The following is a 21314-nucleotide window of genomic DNA, read 5'->3' on the forward strand; positions in this document are numbered from 1 at the left end:
CCCTTGCAAGAGTTGCTCCTGGGAGTGCTGCCCATGAAATCTCCTGCCTGCAAACCTCCTCCTCAGAGTTTGTTTCCCAGGGAACCTCGCCCCAAAACACTGTGCACATCCTCCACCGCACTAGCGAACGTCAAAGCATTTCCCAAGAAGGCTGTACCAACTTAGACATTCCTACCAACAATGCATGAGAGCTCCATTGGCTTGACATCCTTGCCAAATCCTGGCATTGTTCGGCTTTTTATTTTTAGCCGATCTGGTGGGTGTGAAATGGAATCCCATTGTGGTTTGGGTTTACGTTTCCCTGATGACTAGTGAGGCTGAGCACCTTTTCGTGGGGGTTTCTGGCTATTTGGTGTCGCTCTTGGGGAACAGCGCAGCTCCTTTGCCAGTTCGAGTCACAGACCCACTCATTTAGGGCGGCCGAATAAGAGAGTAAGTGCAGGGTTAAGCCCAAGTAAGAATTTAAATGGCTTTCCTGAAGGCCACCAATCTCGATGAATCCTTTGGTCCTTTTCTAACTTGACCCTGGAGCAGTGTGAGATTTGGTGGACCACTCTCTCCTCCCCTTACCTCCTTTTCTTGGCTTTCTCAACAATGCACAGTCCTCTACCTCTTTAGCTGCCCTTCTCTGTCTCCTTGGCAGCCTCGACCTCCTGCAAAGGCGCAGCTGCTAAATGTTGGGCTCCTCAAGGCGTAGTCCTTGGTGTTCTTTTCATCTTACTCTGACGTTCTCTCTGGGCAAGCTCACGTGTACTCTCGACTACGGTTACCATAGTTACACACCGGGGATCCCCACATGCCTCTCCTTTGGCACGTCCACATGACGTCTCAGAGCTCCATCTCAATCCATCCAAAGTGGAAATCATGACTCTCCCTCTGCTGGGAAATTTCCCCTGAGCCGAGACACCAGGGAAAGAGGCCGACAACTCCAGTATTACATCAAGAGTTTATTAAGGGAACTATGTAACGTATGTAACGAGGCTTGTCTTGGGCAGCGGGGAGATGACACATGGCAGGTGCTGAAGGGTTATATAGGACAGGGTAGGATGGATGGGAGTACTGGGGTGTGACCCACCTCAGATGAAGGGAAAACACCTTAATACTTGCCCACAGCAGAACAGGAGCCTATTCCAGGAACCAGCAGGTCTGGGGCATAGGGGAGGTTAGTCAGACACTCTCGGAGGAAACTGATGGGAAGCAATCTCTGTTCTGGCTTGAATCTAGCTGGATCTAGCTCCAGGGTCTAGCATCATTGAACACATAGGTGCTATTATTGGCCTCTCTTCTGTGGGTGAGGAAACAGAGGCCCAGAGGTGATAAATGAATTACCCAAGGCCACACAGCTAGGAAGTGGCAGTGATAGGATTGAAACTCGGGTGGCCTGGTTCCCAAGTGTGACTGTAACCACTACACCATACTGCCCCTGCCAGAGACACTAAGTGCTTTCCTCTGTTTATTTTTCTCAAACTAGTGTTTGATTTCTGATAATAAAATGATACATGCTCATAAAAAAATATACAGAAAAGTTTAAAGAAGCTAATAAAAAATGTTTCAGACGTCCAGCACATTGAGTCATCTCCACAGATACACAGAAATGTATGTTATACAAAATGAGATAATTTGCATAGGTAATAAAAACCAATAGCCATGAGAGAATGGTCTAGGCCAGTGGTGGGCAAACTGCGGCTCGTGAGCCACATGCGGCTCTCTGGTCCCTTGAGTGTGGCTCTTCCACAAAATACCGACTTCTGCGCATGGGCCACAAAGTTTCAGTCGCACTGTACATGCGCGCCCGCACATGGTATTTTATGGAAGAGCCACACTCAAGGGGCCAAAGAGCCGCATGTGGCTCGAGAGCCGCAGTTTGCCGAACACTGGTCTAGGCTCACACTTGGGAGCCATTCAGTCTTTGTTCAGACCTCCTAGCTCATCCTCTGCCTGTGTGATCCTGGGCAGGTCACCTAAGTTTCAGTTTTGCCTTCTGTAAAATGGGACTGATGGTCGTCCAACCTTGTAGAACAGGCCTTAAAATTCAGTGAGAGAATACCTACAGCAGCGGTTCTCAACCTGTGGGTTGCGACCCCTTTGGAGGTCAAATGACCCTTTCACAGGGGTCGCCTAAGACCATCGGAAAACACATACATAATTACATATTGTTTTTGTGATTAATCACTATGCTTTAATTATGTTCCATTTGTAACAATGAAATTGGGGGTCACCACAACATGAGGAACTTAAAGGGTCGCGGCATTAGGAAGGTTGAGCACCACTGACCTACAGGGAAATGCGCAGTATGGTGCCTGGCATCCAGTGAGCACTCAAAATATGTTAGCCAAGATGATGATGATTCATGACTTACGCATGCACCTGAGGTCAGTGAGCCTCCAGCCCAAGGAAGATCTGAATTCTGGCCTCCAAGAGAGAAGCAAAGGGTGAAGGCTGGAAACAGTCTGAGGCCCCTTGTGTAACCCTGACTGCGGCCAGCAGTCCAGGAGCGGTTTAGAAAGTGAGGTGCACGGGGAGCCAAGATACGGACTGTGTACTGGGGTTTGGGGTAAAGGCTGGCGATGCTACTGGAGTGAAGACCAAACAGAACGGCCCTACGATGGGAAAGATTCTCTCCTGTGTGCTGAGTGTAATGTTCTGCCGGTGATGAAATTTGCCCTGCAGTCTCCTCCCGCCAAATAAATAGGTGTTGCTATTCTGAGCAAGGCCTGCGATAAAAATACTTACTTTGCTTTGGAGAGTTGTTTTTTTTTTTTTTTTTTAAGCCATGAAAATAACAGGGCAGTAGGCTGTCTATTTTAGGTTGGGGCCTCTGGCTCGCTTTCAAAGTCACGGCCCAAATGAGATCTATTTAGAAACAGGTCACTGCACACTTTGCACACGTTGATCGTCCGGTAGAACAGGCCTGGATGGATCACTCTGGGGCCTGTTCCTGAGGGGCCGCGCTGGAGGGAATTTCGGGCCATTGTTTATGCCCGAATGTAAATATGAGCCCTGGCTTCTTTCCCGGGGCCTCAGAGCAACGCCCCCCACCCCCACGCCACCCCTCCCACCTCCGCCCCCTGCTCCCGCTCCAGAGTTCTCAGGAGGCGGGGCCGCCTGTCTGGTCTCTCTCCGCTTTAAGAATCCTGGGTCAGGGTGGGGCTGGGATATGGCAAATGCTCCCCACCTTCTCTATAAATCACCAGGGCATGCTGTAGCGTCAGAACTAAGCAGGAGCTCTGGTTGGGCTGAGTTTTTCCATCCTCGGGGGACCAGAGGGTGCCTTGGGGGACTGAGAAAGACAACCGGGAGAGGATGGTCTGAGATAGAGTGGAAAGAACTTGTGCAGACTTGAGTTTGAACGTTGGCCCTGGCCCTCTCTAGCTGTGTGATCTTGGGGAGGCAACTTCACCTCTCTGATCCCTTGTTTTCTTAGTGAAATGGAGACAATAAAGCAAACCTTACAAGACTATTGGGAGGATTAAATAAGGTATTTTTTTAAAGCATCTAGCACATATAAAGTGGCCATCAGTCTGGAAGCACAGAGGAAGTTTTAGGGGGAAAAATGGTTTATTGATAATGCATAATAAAATTCTCTATATTTCCAGACTTTAGGATCACCCTGTGGTAATAATAATTGCTAGTACTTATATGGTACATACCATGTCCCAGGCACTGTTCTAAAGGTTTTACATATATCAACTCATTAATTCTTCATAACAATCCCACATCATTCCCATTTTACAGATGAGAAAACTGAGGCTCAAAAGTTAAATGACTTACCCAGGGCCACCTTAAGCTCTTAAGCGGTCACCCAGTGACTGTGGTCTTAACCGTCTGCCTTTCTCAATTAAGAATACTCCAAAAATAAATAAATAAATAAAATAAAATAATACTCCAAAAATACTTGGGGCCCTAACCAGTTTGGCTCAGTGGATAGAGCGTCGGCCTGCGGATGCAAGGGTCCCAGGTTCGATTCTGGTCAAGGGCATGTACCGTGGTTGCGGGAACGTACCCAGCGGGGTGTGTGCAGGAGGCAGCTGATCGATGTTTCTCTCTCATTGATGTTTCTAACTCTCTATCCCTCTCCCTTCCTCTCTGTAAAAAAAATCAATAAAATATATTTAAAAAAGAAATACTTGGGAGGGAGTTAGCAAATTGACTTTGTCCAATCTGATAGGTGAAAAGTGGGCTCTCAGGGTGCTTTCTCTTATTGTGATGGTGGCTATCTCTTAACATGTTTGATTTATTTGCATGTTTCTTTTTTTGTGAATTGTCTTTTCGTATCCTTTGGTTATTTTTAATTGGGCACTTGGTCTTTTCCTATTGATTTTTGGAGTGCCCTTATTATATTATAGAAACCAATTATTTGTCTGTGAATTGAACCGCAAATATTTTTTCCCAGTGTGCCACCTGACCTTGGATTTTGCTTAAGGTATTTATTACCATGCAGAAAGTTGACTTTTATGTGGTGGAATTGATCAACCTTTTTTTCTTTTACAGCTTCTGGCATTTGTATCACGCTTAGAAAAGCTTCCCCTGCACTGAAAACATTTGTTTAAACTTTCACATGTTTTCCTCTAGTGTGCATGTGGTTTCATTTTTTATGTTTAAATTTTCACTCTTTGCATTTCATTTTGGTGTAATTTGCAAATTAGATATCGAACTCCCCCCTCCCTTTTTTTTCTAGGTGCTAGGAAAACAGCACTTTGGGTCCCATTCTTCTACTTGTCTGGTACCTCCAAGTTTAGCTTGGGATAATTTCTGTCCAGTTCTCCTGGGTTCCAATTTTATTTTATTTTTTATTTATTTATTTATTTATTTATTTATTTATTTATTTATCTATCGTAATCCTCACCTGAGAATATTTTTTCCATTGTGGGGTGTTTGTGGGAGGCAACCAATAAATGTTTCTCTCTTGCACAGATGTTTCTCTCTCTCTCTATCCCTCTCTCTTCCTATCTCTCTAAAATCAATACAAACATATTTTTAAAAGTTAAAGGATAAATGATAAAGAAAATCATTAAGGGGGGAGGGAGCAGGTGGAGGTGAAAGAGGGAATGGGGGATAAATGGTGATGGAAAAAAATTAAATTTAATTAAATTTTTAAAAATAAAAGAAAAACATCAAAATACAGACAAAAGACTTCCATGGCTTAAAAACATCCAAAACTGCAACAATAACTATAACTACAAAATCACCAAAAATAAATAAAACAGTTTCAAAATAAAAAGGCAAAGGATAGGAACACACACTTGCAATCAGTATGCAAGACATTAACTGCTTTCTCATAAAAATTAATTCACACATATTGACAAGAAAAAATGCCAATACCCCAGTAGTCAAAGCTCATGCACAGATAAGTCAGAAAGTAGGGAACATATACGTGGGAAAATATTCACCCTGCACAATTAATCAAAGAGATACAACTTAAAGCAGTAATAAAGTACTTTTATTCTTTTTCTAATAATCACCAGAAAAAATTTATAATATTTTGTGCTGACAAAGGGATAGTGAAACTGGCAATCTCAAATGCCACCAGTGGCAGCACACATTTGGAAAACAAGTTGGCAATATAGAGTAAGGGCCATAAAAATGTTTATTTCAGTAAATTCAGTAATAAGCTGAAGTATTAAAGCTATTTGAAAAGATAGAGAAAGGAGACACTTATTAGATCCCTAATAGGTACCTTGCTCTTTACATATCTTATCTCCAATTCTCTCAATAATCTCATGAGGTCTATATTCTTTGCTCTATTTACAGATAAGAAAACCCAGGCTCTGTGAGGTTAGGCCTCAGTCCAAGGCCACATGGCTTATAAGTTACAGAACTGGCCTTTGACCTGAGCTGATCCGGTTCTAAAGCCGCTGGGCTCTCAGCTCCCCTTGGCTGCTGGGGAGTCAGAGCCCTGGCCCCTCCTTCAGGCCAGCTCACCCACCTGATGAATTGTGGGAGGTGGGGGCAGGAGGTCAGGAGGTGGTTTGCATGGAAAAGTCTCTAAGGTTTCTGTAAGCTCTGAGCTTTTGTGAATCTATTGCTGTAAGTAAACCTCAGGAAGGATAAACACAGAAAAAAGTAAGAATTGTGCAGAAAATATTAGACACATTTCATTTCCCCCTTCAGCTTTGTGACTTTCAGCCAAGATTAATCTTTGTTTTGGATTTTCATTTTGGGAATATTGGTGTTTTCTTAATTAAAATTAGCTACTTACTATGTTTCAGTGCCTATTTATTTATTGAACAAATATATTGTAATGGTTAAAAGTGCAGGTTCTATATATGTGAGTTCATTATTGTACTATTGCACATTTTCTCTTTGAAATTATATTAAAAATAAGTAGCTATTTTTAAAAAGTTAAGGGGGTGGGGTTGAACTGTTTGAATCGGATCCAGAGCTCAGGCATGTTAGCTGTGTGTCTTTGCCTCAGTTCCCTCATCTGTTGATGATGTTCTCTGTCTCACAGGGTTGTTATGTGAATCAACCATATGATTTACTACTTACTATTCTAGTATGCCTTATGGCATTAGGCCTGATATAGTTATTAGCTCTCAATCATTGTTAGCTATTTTTGTTAATATTAACTTTGTTACTACATTAACCAACTTGCTTTGGAGTTGTTTGGTTTCTGAAAATGTTTTCTAACAGAAAACATTGCTTTTCCTGGTAGAGCAAATGTGGACAGGACCCCAACATTATTAGAGGGAATCTGAGGAGGAAGATAAAACCTAAATTGCCCAGAACCATAATGAGGGAATGAACTAAGAGAAAACAATCTATAGAATTTTAAATGTGCAAATCATATCTGAGGCTGAGAAAAGGGCTGCACAGATTAATACTAATCTGGCGTCAGAAGCTTCTAGCTAAGGTTGACCTCTTGTATCATCTTTAAGTCTTTCCCTTCTAGAGAGGTAGGTGAAGGGGTACAAACTTAAGCTGAATCCCAGAGGATCTCGTCCACACCTACTGAACAAACAAAGCTCCTCAATTCTCACCTACTCTAAGTTATGTGGCCAATTTCTATTTGTAAAGGGTGCAAATATTGTTAATTATAAGAATACCCAAATTCTCACAACATAGTTAACCTAAGTCTGGTGAAGGTGGTCAGTTGACCTCTCCAATACCAAACTCTGTGAATCCACAGGAGCCTCAGAGGCTGGGGAGGGGAGTGGGGCTGGAAGGTGGGGGTGGGGTGGAGTGGGGTGGGGGGAGGAGCAGGCCATCCAAGGGCACAAAGCTGCAGAAGGAAGACAAAGACATTGGGAGGATGGCTCCTTGGGGCCTGGGACACTCCTTCAGGTCAAAGACACCCTCCCTCGGCAAGTGTGTGCATAGCTTCCCAGGGATTTCCATGTTCTGCAAGATCTTTCTTCAGAAGAAGGAAAAGAATGACCTTCACTTAATGTCAATATTGCCAGAGAGGACATCAACAGGTGATCACTGGAACATACATTAGGATTTATTACAAGTGATAGAAAAACTAACTCAATGGTTTTAGGTTTTAAGAAAAGGAATGTAATGCTACATGAAACAGAAAAGTCTGGGTCTGGCTGGTTGTAGGGCTGGCTGGTTGTAGGTCTGGCTGGTTGTGGGTCTGGCTGGTTGTAGGTCTGGCTGGTTTTAGTGCTCAACAGACGCCAGCAGGACCCTGCATGACTTCAGGCTCAGCAATCATTGTGTAAAGGTAGCTGAGGCGACCCCAGCCTTCCCTTCTCCCAAGGTTCAAGTTCAGGGGGAAAGTCAGAAGACATTTGGTTCAGGGGGAAAGTCAGAAGACATTTGGGGGCTTCCTCAAAAATCCTGAGATTCACTTTGATTGGATCCAGTTGGGTATGTGTTCATCCCTGAACCAATTACAGTGGCCAGGGGCATGTGCAATTTTGATTGGCCAGGCCTGAGTCACATGCTCTGTGTAACACTAAGACCTGAATTAGATTATTATGTTTGAGTTCCTTGCATATAGTTGTACTTCATTTGCCAACAAACAACCCCACACACACACATACACACACACACACACATCCACAGTGGCTAGATCAGTGCCTGGCTCCTAGCATACAGTACATACTCAGTATATGGCCATTGAAATAAACTGAATTGTAGATAATGGAGTACGAACTGGAGAACTGAGATGATTGTCCATATGACTTAGCAAAACAAAGCAACACAGGCACACCTCTGGCCCTGATTATCAGGCTTTCTTTCTCCTTTTGGAATCATCCAACCCAAGTCAATGAAGGACACGACCTATTTTAGACTCTGGATAGTGGTGACAATGAAATAACCTGATATTAAAAAGTTTTAGTCATCCAATAAGTGTTGTTTCATTAGAATTTACCTCAGAGTTAGAATCACAGTTTCTCTTCTGCCTTAGCTGATTGTGAAATAAGTATATATTAAGCACCACCTGCATGCTCAGTTCTACATGCCGGTGGATCATGGTAGTAGAATATTACAAAAATAAATCATGAGGCCCTCATTCCAGAGATTGAGGCCAGAGCCACTTCCATTTCTAAAAAAATTTTATTTATTGATTTGAGAGAGAAACATTAATTTGTTGCTTCACTCATCCATGTACCCACTGGTTGACTCTTGCATGTGCCCCTTACTGGGGATCGTACCCACAACCCTGGCAAATCGGGACATTGCTCCAACCAACTGAAACTAACAGGCCAGGGACATTCCTAGCATATTTTAATTTTATTTTTTAAAATATATTTTTTATTAATTTCAGAGAGGAAGGAAGAGGGAGAGAGATAGAAACATCAATGATGAGAGAGAATTATTATCAGCTGCCTCCTGCACAACCCACACTGGGGACCGAGCCCAAAACCTGGACATGTGCCCTTGACCAGAATCAAACCCAGGACCCTTCAGTCCACAGGCTGATGCTCTATCCACTGAAACAAACCAGCTAGGGCCTGGTATATTTTTTAAAATGTAGAATGCCAAAGCAGATAGTTAAAATGGTGATGATATATTTTAAATGCTTATATTCAACAAATTAATTCTTTTAAATCATAATCCCATTATAACCATAACAGAAATTAATGATGCTTTTTGCAAGATAATTACAGGATTTATTTTAAAACTTAATTTATAGCTGTGGCTGATTGTACTTTTCTTTTTTAAAAAATATTTTAAATTGATTTTTAGAGAGAGGAAGGGAGAGGGATAGAGAAATAGAAACATCTATGAGAGCGAAATATTGATTGGCTGCCTCCTGCACGCCCCCTACCGGGGATCAAGCCGGCAACCTGGGCATGTGCTCTGACTGGGAATCAAACCATGAACTCCTAGTTCATGGTCCAACACTCAACCAGGCTGATTGTACTTTTCAAAGATGGCTGTGACAATATGTCCCACCCATATGAGTTTCTCTAACCTTGACAGGTCCCCATCAAGAGACGAAATCTGTTTTCCCTGCCCTTGAACCTGGGTGGGCTTGTGACTGTTTCAACCAGGAGAGTATGGCACACCTTCTGCATTGTTTGCTAGTGCTCTGAGTTGCCATGTAAGAATTCTGATGACCCTGAGGCCACCATGCTGGAAAGACCAGGAGGAGGTGCTCTGTCGGATAGTCCCAGCTATTTCTCTCTCTCTCTCTCTCTCTCTCTCTCTCTCTCTCTCTCTCTCTCACACACACACACACACACACACACACACACACACACACACCTTTCAGCCACCCCCAAGGAGGTGTCAGGCATACGAGTAAAGAAACCATCTTGGCAGTGGACCCTCCAGCCCCAGCCATTGGAGTCCTTTCTCCTGAGGCCCCAGACACCCCGGGGCAAGCTGTCGCTGATAGGTCCTGTCTGCATTCCTAATCCAGACAATCTGTGAGCATCCTATATAATAAAAAACTAATATGCAAATCAACCAAATGGTGGAATGACCGGTTGCTATGATGCGCACTGACCACTGGGGGCAGAAGCTCAACGCAGGAGTGCCCCCTGGTGGTCAGTGTGCTCCCACAGTGGGGAGTACCACTCAGCCAGAAGCCAGGATCACGGCTGGCGGACATCCCTCAAGGGGTCCCAGACTGCAAGAGGGCCCAGGCCGGGCTGAGACCACCCCTCCCCCTCTCCCCCCCAGTGCATGAGTGTGGTGCACTGGGCCTCTAGTTATAAAATAGTTGATGTTTTATACCCGAGTTTGTAATGATTTGTTACGCAACAATGGGCTATTGGAGTAATGGTCTACCACAGACAGTGGGATCTGGTGACAAGGCTCCATGTTAAAACTGTATGCTGGGTGGTTTCTCCTTTTACTGGTATTCTCGTTAGTGTACCTCTGTGACCTTGTTTGGGGAGAGCTGGCAAATTTTAAGACCCTTCTGGGGCCATATAACCTTCCTGGCCTCTCTCCAGAATCAGCTCCATAATTTCTGAGCCCATTGCAAACTGAAAATGTGGGGCCCCTCGCTCACGAAGCAGGAAAAAGTGCCATCAAAAGTATTACAGCCGCCCTAACCTGTTTGGCTCAGTGGATAGAGCGTCGGCCTGCGGACTGAAAGGTCCCAGGTTCGATCCCGGTCAAGGGCATGTACCTGGGTTGCAGGCACATCCCCAGTGGGGGGTGTGCAGGAGGCAGCTGATCGCTGTTTCTCTCTCATTGATGTTTCTAACTCTCTATCCCTCTCCCTTCCTCTCTGTAAAAAACCAATAAAATATTTTAAATAATAATTTTAAAAAAGTATTACAGTGTAGAACTTTTTCCTTTCTCTTGACCTGTCACAGTGTTTTGTGTTTGCTATTTAATGTTGGGTTCCCGGAGGTGCAGGGATCTTCACAGGGTGAGTGCAGACTCCACTAAGGCCCATGTGTGCCTGCTGGCTGCAGGGTCTTTCCCAGGGCTGGCGGAGGGGGTAGAGGAAGGGAGGCTGGGCAGGACTTGGCACGCAGGTTGCAGGTAGAGGGAAGTGTCAGAAAGGAAGGGGAGTGGGGAGCTGGCTAGAACCCCTGGGAGGCAGGAAGCAGGAGGCAGGAGTCAGGAGGCAGGACCACGTGTGAGCCGAGGTTCCAAAGCCCCTATTTGCATGCTCCATTGTCCCATCCGACTTCACTTATCAAAGCACAAATTCAGAGATAAAATTATCAAGAATTTTAAGATAGAGACCACAGATCATTAAAACCCAAGCTCTGGGCCTTCAGCGTGCAGGCAGGGGTCTGCCCTGATCTCATGCTCATGAAGCCCGCTCTGCTTCTCACCAACACAAGATGCTTTAGTAAGGGTCTCAGCCTCACCAAAGCCCCGTGACACGTGTTATTACCCCCGTTTCACAGATAGGAAAACCTTCCAGACGGGTGTATTAGCTTGTTGGCCTGACCCGAGTTACACAGCTAATAGGAAGAGTAGCTGGAAATTCAGTCTGCCCTGGCCTGTATGGCTCAGTTGATTTGGCATCATCCCGGGCACCAAGGGGTTGCTAGTTTGATCCCTGGGCCTGGGTTGTGGGCTCTATCCCTGGTGGGGTGTGTGGAGGAGGCAGCCAGTCAATGTGTTGCTCTCACATTGATGTTTCTCTCTCTCTCTCTCCCCCTCTCCCTTCCTCTCTCTCTCTTAAAATTAATTAAAAAGAAATTCAATGTCTGATTCCAAAATGTGTCCTTTTCTGCCAGTGGACACGATGAGAGACAAAGAAAAGACAGCGTAATGAGGTGTGGGCTGAAGTGGGAAACTCACAAAAACTCAGAGAAAGGACAAACACTGTAGGTCGCAGCTGCCAGAGGAGGCTCCGCAGAGATGTGGTCCTAGAGCTGGGGTTGAAAGTCGGGAAGAGCGTTTTCAGCAGAGGGGAGAGTGCGAGCTGCTTTTCCAGGTGCGCTGGGCTCCGCAGGCCTGAGAGGAGAACAGGCCCCCTTCCTGGGACAGGAGGAGCCAGGCCAGTGAAACAGACCAGAACCTCAGAGGCAGGCCTTCCACAGGAAAGGGATGCCCTTTATCAAATGTCATGGAGGCGGGGAGGCCTGGGCGTGGGGAAGCCTCCTGGAGGGATGTTTCCACGAGGAGAGGCATCCAGGGGCGGCTGTGCAAGGCAGACGGCTGGGGCTTAATGGAGGGATGGGTGAGAACATCGAGCCTGAGTCCACACTATTTTTAGATCCATTTGGCCCTAAAAGGGAAGGAAGAATGAGGGTGGCAACTGAAAGGGGGAAAGACACACTTGAAAATTCTGGTGTTTTTCTTCTTCAAGACCTGGCAGACTTGTTTATTTAGGGCAGAAAGCAGTAAGTCAGGGGAGGTGTTGGCGAGGAAGGGAATGAGGAGCAAGACTCCCTGAGCACCTGCTGCGTGCCGGGCCGGTACTTCTCTGTTTCCTTTCTTCCCAATAACCCGGAAGGCAGGTGTTCCTACTCCGACATCCCCTGAGGGAGAGGCCAGGCATCACAGCCAGGAGGGCCCAGCTGGCACTTGATCTCCTGCTGGTCTGACTTCAGAGCCCATGCCTGCTACTCTGCAGAGGAGAGGAGGGATGGTAGCCACCCCTGGATGCCTCTCCTCACCAAAACATGCTTCAGGAGGCTTTCCCGCCCAGGCCACTCCGCCTCCATGACATTTGGTAAAGGGCATCCCTTTCCTGTGGAAGGCCTGCCTCTGAGGTTCTGGTCTGTTTCACTGGCCTGACGCCTCCTGTCCCAGGAAAGGTGCCTGTTCTGTTCTCAGGCTTGCAGCACCCAGCAAACCTGGAGAAGCAGCTCACACTATCCCCTCTGCTGAAAATGCTCTTCCCGACTTTCAACCCCAGCTCAAGGACCACATCTCTGCGGAGCCTCCTCTGGCAGCTGCGACCTACGGTGTTTGTTCCTCTCAGCAGCTGCTGAATAAAGAATATGGTGGGAAGGCAGCAGCTCAGGCTCCTGTTGGAAGTGGTCTTCAGGCTTAAGGTTTGGTCTGGGGATGATGGGAGGAAGTCGGAGGAGGTGGAGCCATGGAGATGGTAGCAGAGACTGACTGAGGCTCTGTGTTAGCTACACCTCAGAGGCAGATGGACCCCATCGGTCACTGTCAGTGGGGCTGATGTGAGAGACACATCAATTTGTTGCCTCCTGCATGTGCCCAGACCAGCTAATTGAACTTGCAACCCAGGTACACGCCCTTGACCAGGAATTGAACCCGTGACCCTTTGGTCTGCGGGCTGACCCTCTAACCACTGAACCAAATGCTAAACTTTAAATTATTTACTTATTATTATTATTTTTAAAATATATTTTATTGATTTTTTACAGAGAGGAAGGGAGAGGGACAGAGAGTTAGAAACATCGATCAGCTGCCTCCTCACACTCCCCACTGGGGATGTGCCCACAACCAAGGTACATGCCCTTGACTGGAATCGAACCCGGGACCCCCCAGTCTGCAGGCCGACGCTCTATCCACTGAGCCAAACCGATCAGGGCTATTTACTTATTATTATTAACATATTTTTATTGATTTCAGAGAGGAAGGGAGAGAGATAGGAACATCAATGAAAACTTAGCTTTTTCCAAACATGTGCTAAGTCACACCTCCTATGCCTTTGCTCATACTGTTCCCACCTCTGACTCTGCTCTCCCTCTCTTCTCAGTCTGGAAAATTCTGACTCCTCCTTTAAAATTCAGTTTAAATGTTGCCTCTGCAGAGACCTCTGTGACCCTCCCTGGCAGAACTGGTAGCTCCCTCCCCTTTCTGGGTGCCCTCCCACAGAACTGGGATAGCTCGCCAGTAGAGTACATTGGGATCACCTGGTGGGGTAACTGTTTGTTTACCTGGCGCTCTCTCCAGCACTCAGTCCAGGCCAGCCCACACTTCAAACCCATCTGTGACTAAAATTAAACTCACCAGAGAGGCAGGATGGAATGGGAAGGCCACGGGACTGGGAGTCAGACCAGCTATGACTCCATCCTCTGTCCTCTTCCCACCTCCCCAGCCTCATCTCCTCCCCAGCCTTCTCTGTGCTCTGACCACACTGGCCTGCACTCCTTTCCCACTTCATGGCCCTTCAGTGCTGTTCCAACTGCTTAGAATGCTCTTCCCCTGGCTCTCCCTCATGTCTCAGTGCCCAGTTTAACTACCACCTCCTAAGAGAAGTCTATAGGCATTCCCCTTCCCCTTCTATCAGTCTCTAGTCCAGCGGTTCTCAACCTGTGGGTCGCGACCCCCTTTGGTGGTCGAACGACCCTTTCACAGGGGTCGCCTAAGACCATCCTCCATATCAGATATTTACATTACGATTCATAACAGTAGCAACATTACAGTTATGAAGTAGCAACGAAAATAATTTTATGGTTGGGTCACAACATGAGGAACTGTATTTAAAGGGCCAGAAGGTTGAGAACCACTGCTCTAGTCATCCCCTTTATTGATTTATCACAATCCTAACTCTCGTGTTGATATGTTGGTTCACTTGTTTGCTGCTTGTCTCCCTGCTAGACCTCGAGGGCAGGGACTTTGACTTGTTCAGTGCAGGGCCTGGCACATATTAAGGACAACATTAATCTTCATGAGGAATAAACAAATGAACAGGTTCAGATCCCTGTTCCACCACTTCCCAGCTTTGCCCTTGGATTAATTACCCTCTCGGAAGGCTTCCTCATTTGAAGATCAGGCCTTTCAAGTTGAGATGAGTAAGGGAGATTGTGTAAAATGTCTGATGATATGAAGAGGCTCCATGAAAGGTAACTATTATTTGCGAAGTTTTTCTTTCCTTCATCTGAAAAATGCACCCTTTTGCCAGGCTTAGAGACCTGGCGTTTTTTTCCAAAGGATTTTTTATTGAGGTGTAACAAATGTATAGAAAAGTGCACATACCAGTTACTGGTATATATGTAGATACATATACTATACACACACCCATGTAACCACCTCCTAAATTAAGGAGTAGAACATTCCAATACACAGGCAAATTTCCATAGTAGTCTCCCCAATCACTCCTCCCACCGAGGACGCCTCCTGTTCTTCCCCTCCTCTGTCTGATCCGAGGTCATGGCATGTCCAGTCTTCCTTCATGCCATTTCTGACTCATTCCTTTCCCCCTTTTCTCTCCTGAGACCTTTCCGAATAACCCTAGCTCTCCTGACCTCTCCTACCACCAGTGGATGAAAAAAAGGGGTTCTATGGGAAGTAGATGGGTGGGTAGTCATGGCCCAGGTATATAGCTTCTCTACTAAAAGGCTTATCTTTGCCTTAAGCCCTATCCTTTGTTTCTGTGAATCTAGGTTAACACACCTTTGAAATGCTCCCTTTCACAACCCACCTTTCTTTTTTTTTTTAAACATATTTTTATTGATTTCAGAGATGAAGGGAGAGGGAGAGATAGAAACATCATTGATGAGAGAGAATCATCGATTGGCTGCCTCCTGCATAGCCCCCACCGGGGATCGAGCCTGCAAGCAAGGTATGTGCTCTGACCAGGAATTGAACCAGAGACCTCCTGGTTCATAGGTCAACGCTCAACTGCTGAGCCACACCAGCCGGGCTCATACCCCTCCTTCTAATATGAGTCCCCCCTCATATGAGTTCAACAACCTTGTAATCCAATCTCTTCCTTCCTTTCTCCCTCCATGTGATCTTCCTTATGGTCTCTCCTTAATTTCAAAGGCAAAAAAGAAACTGCAAAACTGTTATTCTCTGGAGGATTTGAGACCTTGCTCCCTGGCATGCGTCACCAGTTTGGCTCAAATAAACTCTTATAAAAATTCTCTACAGGTTTGGACATTTCTTCAACCCACCAAATCAGAGGTTTCAAAGTGGGGACGTGCAACCCAGCGGAGTGCAAGATGATTCCTGCAATTCCACTCGTGGTATATGCCTGAAAAAACTGAAAACAGGTACTCCAACAAGTACATATACATGCATGCTCATAGCAATCACTATGCACAATAGCTAAGAAATGGAAACAGCCCAAATGTCCATCAACAAAGGAATGGATAAACAAAGTGGTATATACTTACCTATTTAGCTATAAAAAGGAATGAAGTAATGACAGGTGCAACCACATGGATGAAACTTCGAAAACATTATGCTAAGTGAAAGAAGCCAGACACAAAAGGTCACATACTGTATGATTCCATTTATATGAAATACCCAAAACAGATACAGCCACGGTGATAGAACACACATATTGGTGGCTGCTAGGGGCTGGGTGGGGGTGGGATAGAAGAAACTGTTTAATGGGTTTTACTTTGGAGTGATGGAAATGTTTTGGAACTAGATGGGGGTGGTGGTTGTACAACCTTGTAAATGTACTAATTGCTACTATAAAATGGTTAGTTTCATGTAATGTGAATTTTGCCTCAAAAATTTTTTTTGAAAAAAATTAAGTAGGCACTTTTTTTTTTTTTGGCACGCTTATTGATCAGCTGAGAGGTTTGAATGAGGCACAGATTCCTGAAGATTTCTAAGCTGTGAAGTGCAGGACAAATACCTGGGTCAACTGAAAGGAATGGCCTCTAGGGTTAGCAGGTGTGGCTTTGCCTCTCTGCCCTAAATAGTGATGATGATAAGAGATAGCTATAGTAATTACAGCTGACACTTTGAGTGTAAATGAGCCAGGCACTATTCTAAGTGCTTTACATCTTCAACTCACCAAAGTCGTACCATGCTATCAGGTGGGTGCTATCATGTTTTCTTTATAGATGAGGAAGCTAAGGACCTGAGGTCTAAAGGACTTTTCCAAGTCACAGTTGAAGAAGCGGCAGAGTACAAATTTGAACCTGGGCAGTTAGACTCCACAAACTGAAGTCTAAAACCCAAGGCTCTGTGCTAAGTGCTTCCTATTATTTAATCCTATGAAGTAGGTGTTGCTGTTATGTTAAAGAAAAAAAAAACACGACAGGCCCAAAATGTGCCACTCATATTAAAAGCCCATGATACCAAACCTAGACTTAATACCTGATCTAATGGCAGATTCAACCTCTCCCAGACAGTTTTCTGGTCAAGCACCGGTAAGGTAATCTGTCACACAGGCCCTTTCCACCCCCCATGGAAAGAAGAGGCAATCTGTATGGTAAAACCCTTTCCCTTCTCTTCCCCCAAAGAAAAGATGTTACTGCCCCATCCCCAATAGCTCCCTTGCCCCACCCTTCTTCCTATAAAAACCTTCCATTTCGTACCCCTAGGAGCACCTTTCTAGTTGCTGGGTAGGATGCTGCCCGATATCACTCAATAAGGTCAATTAGATCTTCAAGATTACTCAATTGAATTTTTAAAAATATATATTTTTTATTGATTTTTAGAGAGAGGGAGAGGGAGAAACATCGTCGTGAGAATGAAACATTGATAGGCTGCCTCCTGCACGCCCCCTACTGGGGATTAAGCCGGTAACCCCGGGCATTTGCCCTGACTGGGAATCCAACCCGCAACCTTTTGGTGCATGGAGGACCCCCTACACTGGGCTGAATTTTGTTTTTTTTTTAGTGATTCCTATTTTAAAAAAACAAACAAAAAACAACGCCCCTCATAGGTCCTCCACATTCAATGCCTTCATCTTTCCCCTGCACTTACTAGTATTTTCATGTTGGTCCACATACTCCAACATTATCTCATCGTGCTTCACTTTATTTTTCTTTATACTGCACATATTGCCTGAATATTATTTATAGGAAACTGGTTGCATAAACAGAGCTAGCTCCATAGTACGGAAGACCTATCATCTATCTGTTAAAAAAGAATGAGCCAGCCCTACAGTTTCCTATAAATAGTGCGAGTGTATCTCTAACGCAAACAATATGGCAATAAACATCTTTGCACATCCCTTTTTTGTGCATAGGTGTTCATATTGCTTTAGAATTCGTACCTAGAAGTGGCATTGGTGGGAGGAAGGGTATGTACATTAAACATGTCAATAGAGAATCAATTGCCCTCCCCAGACCCATTCCGGCCAGTGCTGATGGAGGGCGGGTCCACGACGGGCTTTCATCTGCTTTGGACCACACTGGATATTACCACTTTTTAACTTCTTGCCAATCTGATGGGGGGAAAGGAACCACCAATTTACAGCTGAGGAAACTGAGTTTCAGGAAAGTTTAGGGACTTTCCCACCTAACCGGTAAGTGGTGGAGTCGCGATTTGATAACCCTAGTGCCCGACTCTGGAGGGGATGCGCCCAAGCTGGACAGCCGTCGACGCCGAGCATCCTCAGGTACTTCCCGGCCTCGCGATGCTGGCAAGTTGGCCTTCCTCCCTCTGGCCTCAGACCCCTGGGAGGCGGCCAATCGCTGGCCCTTCTCAGCTGCCAACAGCCTCTCCCAAGCGCCGGCGACGATTGGCCCTACAGCCTGCCCATCTCCGAAATGGCAAACAGCTGGACGGCGAGGCCACGCCCCTTCCCAGGGAGGCGGGGCCTACATTCAGGCCAGAGCGATAGATGCCCGAGCCGAGTTTGAAGTTGCCGGCCAGGCGGGCTCGCGCAGAAGCAGAGAGACAGTGGCGCCGCAGGTCGGGAGGAGGAGCACCGAGCGGACGGCTCGCTTGCCGGGGCCGCCCGAGAGTTTCTTCATCGCGGGCGCTGGGGCCGCCATCTTAGATGGAGGGAGTAAGACGAGAAGGAGCGTGAGACGAGAAGGGTTCCCTGCCGCTCTCCTTGGGCCCCACAGAGGGCCAGCTGCCCGGGCTTTGGGGCGTGTGCCCTGAGGCGCGCAGCACGAGTGCGACGATGCGGGGGCTGCCCGGGGCCCCGTCCCCTGGGCTGGGGACGCGCCGAATGTGACCGCCTCCCGCTCCCTCACCCGGCGCGGGGAGGAGGAGCGGGCCAGACGCTGCCGCCGGACTGACGACGGGACACGGAGGCGGCCCGGCTCCTTCAGGTAGGCGGCGGGGCCGAGGCCTGGATGCCGGGGGAGACGGGCGGCGGGCCTGAAAGGGTCGCTTCCCCGTCGGCCCGGACTGGGCGGCGCTGACGGAGTGGCCCCGCGGCTGGTGGGTGGAGGGCCCCAGCCAGGCCGCTGTCACCCCGGTGGCGCTGGCGGGCGGGGACCCCGGGGCCCGGTGTCATGGCCGGCGAGCCAAGTTCCCACATCTCCGCTCTAATTTCCTTGTGTTTCGGGGGAACGTGCCGGCGCCACCCCTGTACCCCGTGCACATTCCTCACGTTTTGGTAATGGGAAAATCCGCCCGGAGCTGCCCGTATTGTGTTGTCACTCAGATGAGCTCATTCCTTTTCTTGGGGGGCGGGTGGCGCGGAGTGTGGGACCCGGGCTGGCATCTTCTCTCAGGGACCGTCACTCAAGTGACAGCCTTTTTAGGGAAGACGAGAGGAACCCGGGACCAGTGGAGGATATGATAGGTCACTCCCCCCCCCCCCCCCCGAAAGCATAGGGACTTCGCCTTGGGTTTCAGGACTCGCTGGGTTATTAACTCAGGGTTTGGGGTGCTTATGCTGAGCACTGGTCTCGGGATGCTTTGGAATGAAGGTCCAGGGCTGTCTTTTGTGTGGAGCGAGAGCCGCCAGGCCGTTTCAGTCCTGCAGCTGCATCACGGGCTCTGCAGCGCCAGGCGATGCCGGGGGGAGAGGAGTTTGGACCCCGGGGAGGCGAGGCGAGGCGGCGGTGTTCATTCATTGTTCCCCTTGCGGGGCTCTGGGTGTGCCTCTGGTGTTCCTTTTCTGGTGGGAAGAGCGATAGGCTCGCCCGTGTCTCCTGGAGACGGGGCCGGGCTCCAGAGGAGCACTCAGTCTGTGTGGGGATGAATTCGGCGCACGTCCATGGAGTATTTCTGCTGGCCTGGTCCTTTGGGGGCTGAGTGGGGGGAATCTACCCTTTGTTGCCCCCCCCCCCCCGCGGCGTGAAAACAATGCGCCGTGATGGGGACGGACTGACGGACCAAGTGCTGCGGCAGTTGGGAGCTGGTTTTTCCTTGGGGGAGTCGAGGCAGCGTGTCCACTGGAGGGGACGTTTGCACCGAGGTTTGGATGAGTAAGTGCTCGCCAGGTGAGGAGGGCAGAGCATGCTCAAGCGAAGGAACAGCTGGTGCGAAGCGCAGAGCCATGCTGGGGTTGGGATGAGTTTGGGGAGCAGCAAATAAATAGTCTGGGGTGCTGGAAGGAAGTGGTGAGAGGTGAAGGCCTAAAGGAAGAGGTGTCTAGATTGTGAAGGCTCTTTGTTGAAGATAGTGAACTAGTTTATTACATTTGGATTCTCTTAAATGTGTTGCTTGTTCTTTTTTTTCTTGCTGATGACTAATTTCCCCCCTTGATGATGTTGAAGCTGATAGTAATTGAAAAGATTTACTTTGTTAAACCCAGTTAAGAATATTTTTGGTAAGTGCTTTACACAGTGAATAAACTGAACGCATATTCCTAGGGATTCTTGCAGAAGATTCTTCTAAAGCAACGATTTTCAACCGGTGTGCCATGGCACACTGGTGTGTCTCAAGAATTTTTAAAACATGCCACACCTGCCCGGGCCGGGTAGCTCAGTTAGGACATTGTCTCCATTGGACTCAAGGTTGCTGTTCCTTCTGTCTTCCCCCTTCAGGGCACATACAGGAATCAATGCATAGATAAGTGGAACAAGTAGTCCATGTTCTCTCTCTCTCCCTCTCTTTCTCTCTCTCCCTCCCTCCCTCCCCCTAGACTCCCTCTTCTTCCCTCTCCCAGCCTCCCTTCTCTCTCTCTCTCTCTCTAAAAAAAAGCAACACTTAGATTTTTAAATAAAAAAATGGCAACAGCCAGCCAACAATAGCTGTCCTGTGTGAATGAATCAAAATTATATCCTTTTCTTGTCAGAAAGGCAAAAAATATATTTTTTTGTGTGTGCCGCATAATTTTAGTAATTAGTTTGTGTGTGCTATGAGATGAAGAAGGTTGAAAATCACTCTTTTAAAGTTATAACTTGCTCAGAAAAATATTGACTTTATAAATGTAGTACACTGTACTCGTACTGCATTTTAAATGACTACTGTCCAGTCATATAGAAATTGGCAGGTTATGTAAAACGTCTGAAAAAGTGTAGAATGCAAGTGAGTATTTTAAGTTTAGTTAATGTGTTTTGTACAGTAAACTGTATCTTTGGATTGATTCCATGGATTCCAATTCTGTTATAAAGTCTTTAGCTTTATGAACATGATTTCCCCAAAGCAGCTGTATTGTGATTAATGCTATGTTAAAGTGTTGTTTATTATCATATTAACAGACTTCAGCTAACAGTTTCTAAATCTTTCTTGAGTTGTGATGCTCTTGATGTTGATGGAAGGAGACTAGACTTTGGGTGGAATATATAGATGATGTGTTATGAAATTTTACACCTGAAACTTATATTATTAACTAATGTTATCCCCCACAACTTGTCTTAAAAAAAAAAAAGACTCTTTTGGCTTATTTTCACTCTTATCACTTAAAGGACTAAGCTGCT

General features: G+C 46.6%; 1 protein-coding gene and 1 long non-coding RNA gene across 5 annotated transcripts in view; one reads left to right on the top strand and one right to left on the bottom strand.

Annotated features, from left to right (window-relative positions):
- Positions 1-17531: 17531 nt before the first annotated feature.
- Positions 17532-19254, bottom strand: LOC111824920. The gene is made up of 2 exons (XR_002828001.1): positions 19055-19254; positions 17532-18485 (listed from the first exon to the last, which is right to left on the bottom strand). It is a non-coding gene; the product is annotated as an uncharacterized LOC111824920 (long non-coding RNA).
- RAF1 (Raf-1 proto-oncogene, serine/threonine kinase) overlaps positions 18376-21314 on the top strand; it is a 75215-nt gene continuing 72276 nt past the window's right edge. Inside the window, exon 1 of one of the 4 annotated variants that reach the window (XM_023749644.1) lies at positions 18376-18770. The gene's annotated coding sequence lies outside the window, so the exon portion shown is untranslated. Of the gene's footprint in view, positions 18771-19859; positions 19893-21314 lie in introns of those variants that run through there. The other 3 variants (XM_006083822.3, XM_023749642.1, XM_023749641.1) reach the window with 3 other exon arrangements.

The sequence above is a fragment of the Myotis lucifugus genome, unplaced genomic scaffold (assembly GCF_000147115.1).
Source record: "Myotis lucifugus unplaced genomic scaffold, Myoluc2.0 scaffold_8, whole genome shotgun sequence".
Taxonomy (NCBI): Eukaryota; Metazoa; Chordata; class Mammalia; order Chiroptera; family Vespertilionidae; genus Myotis; species Myotis lucifugus.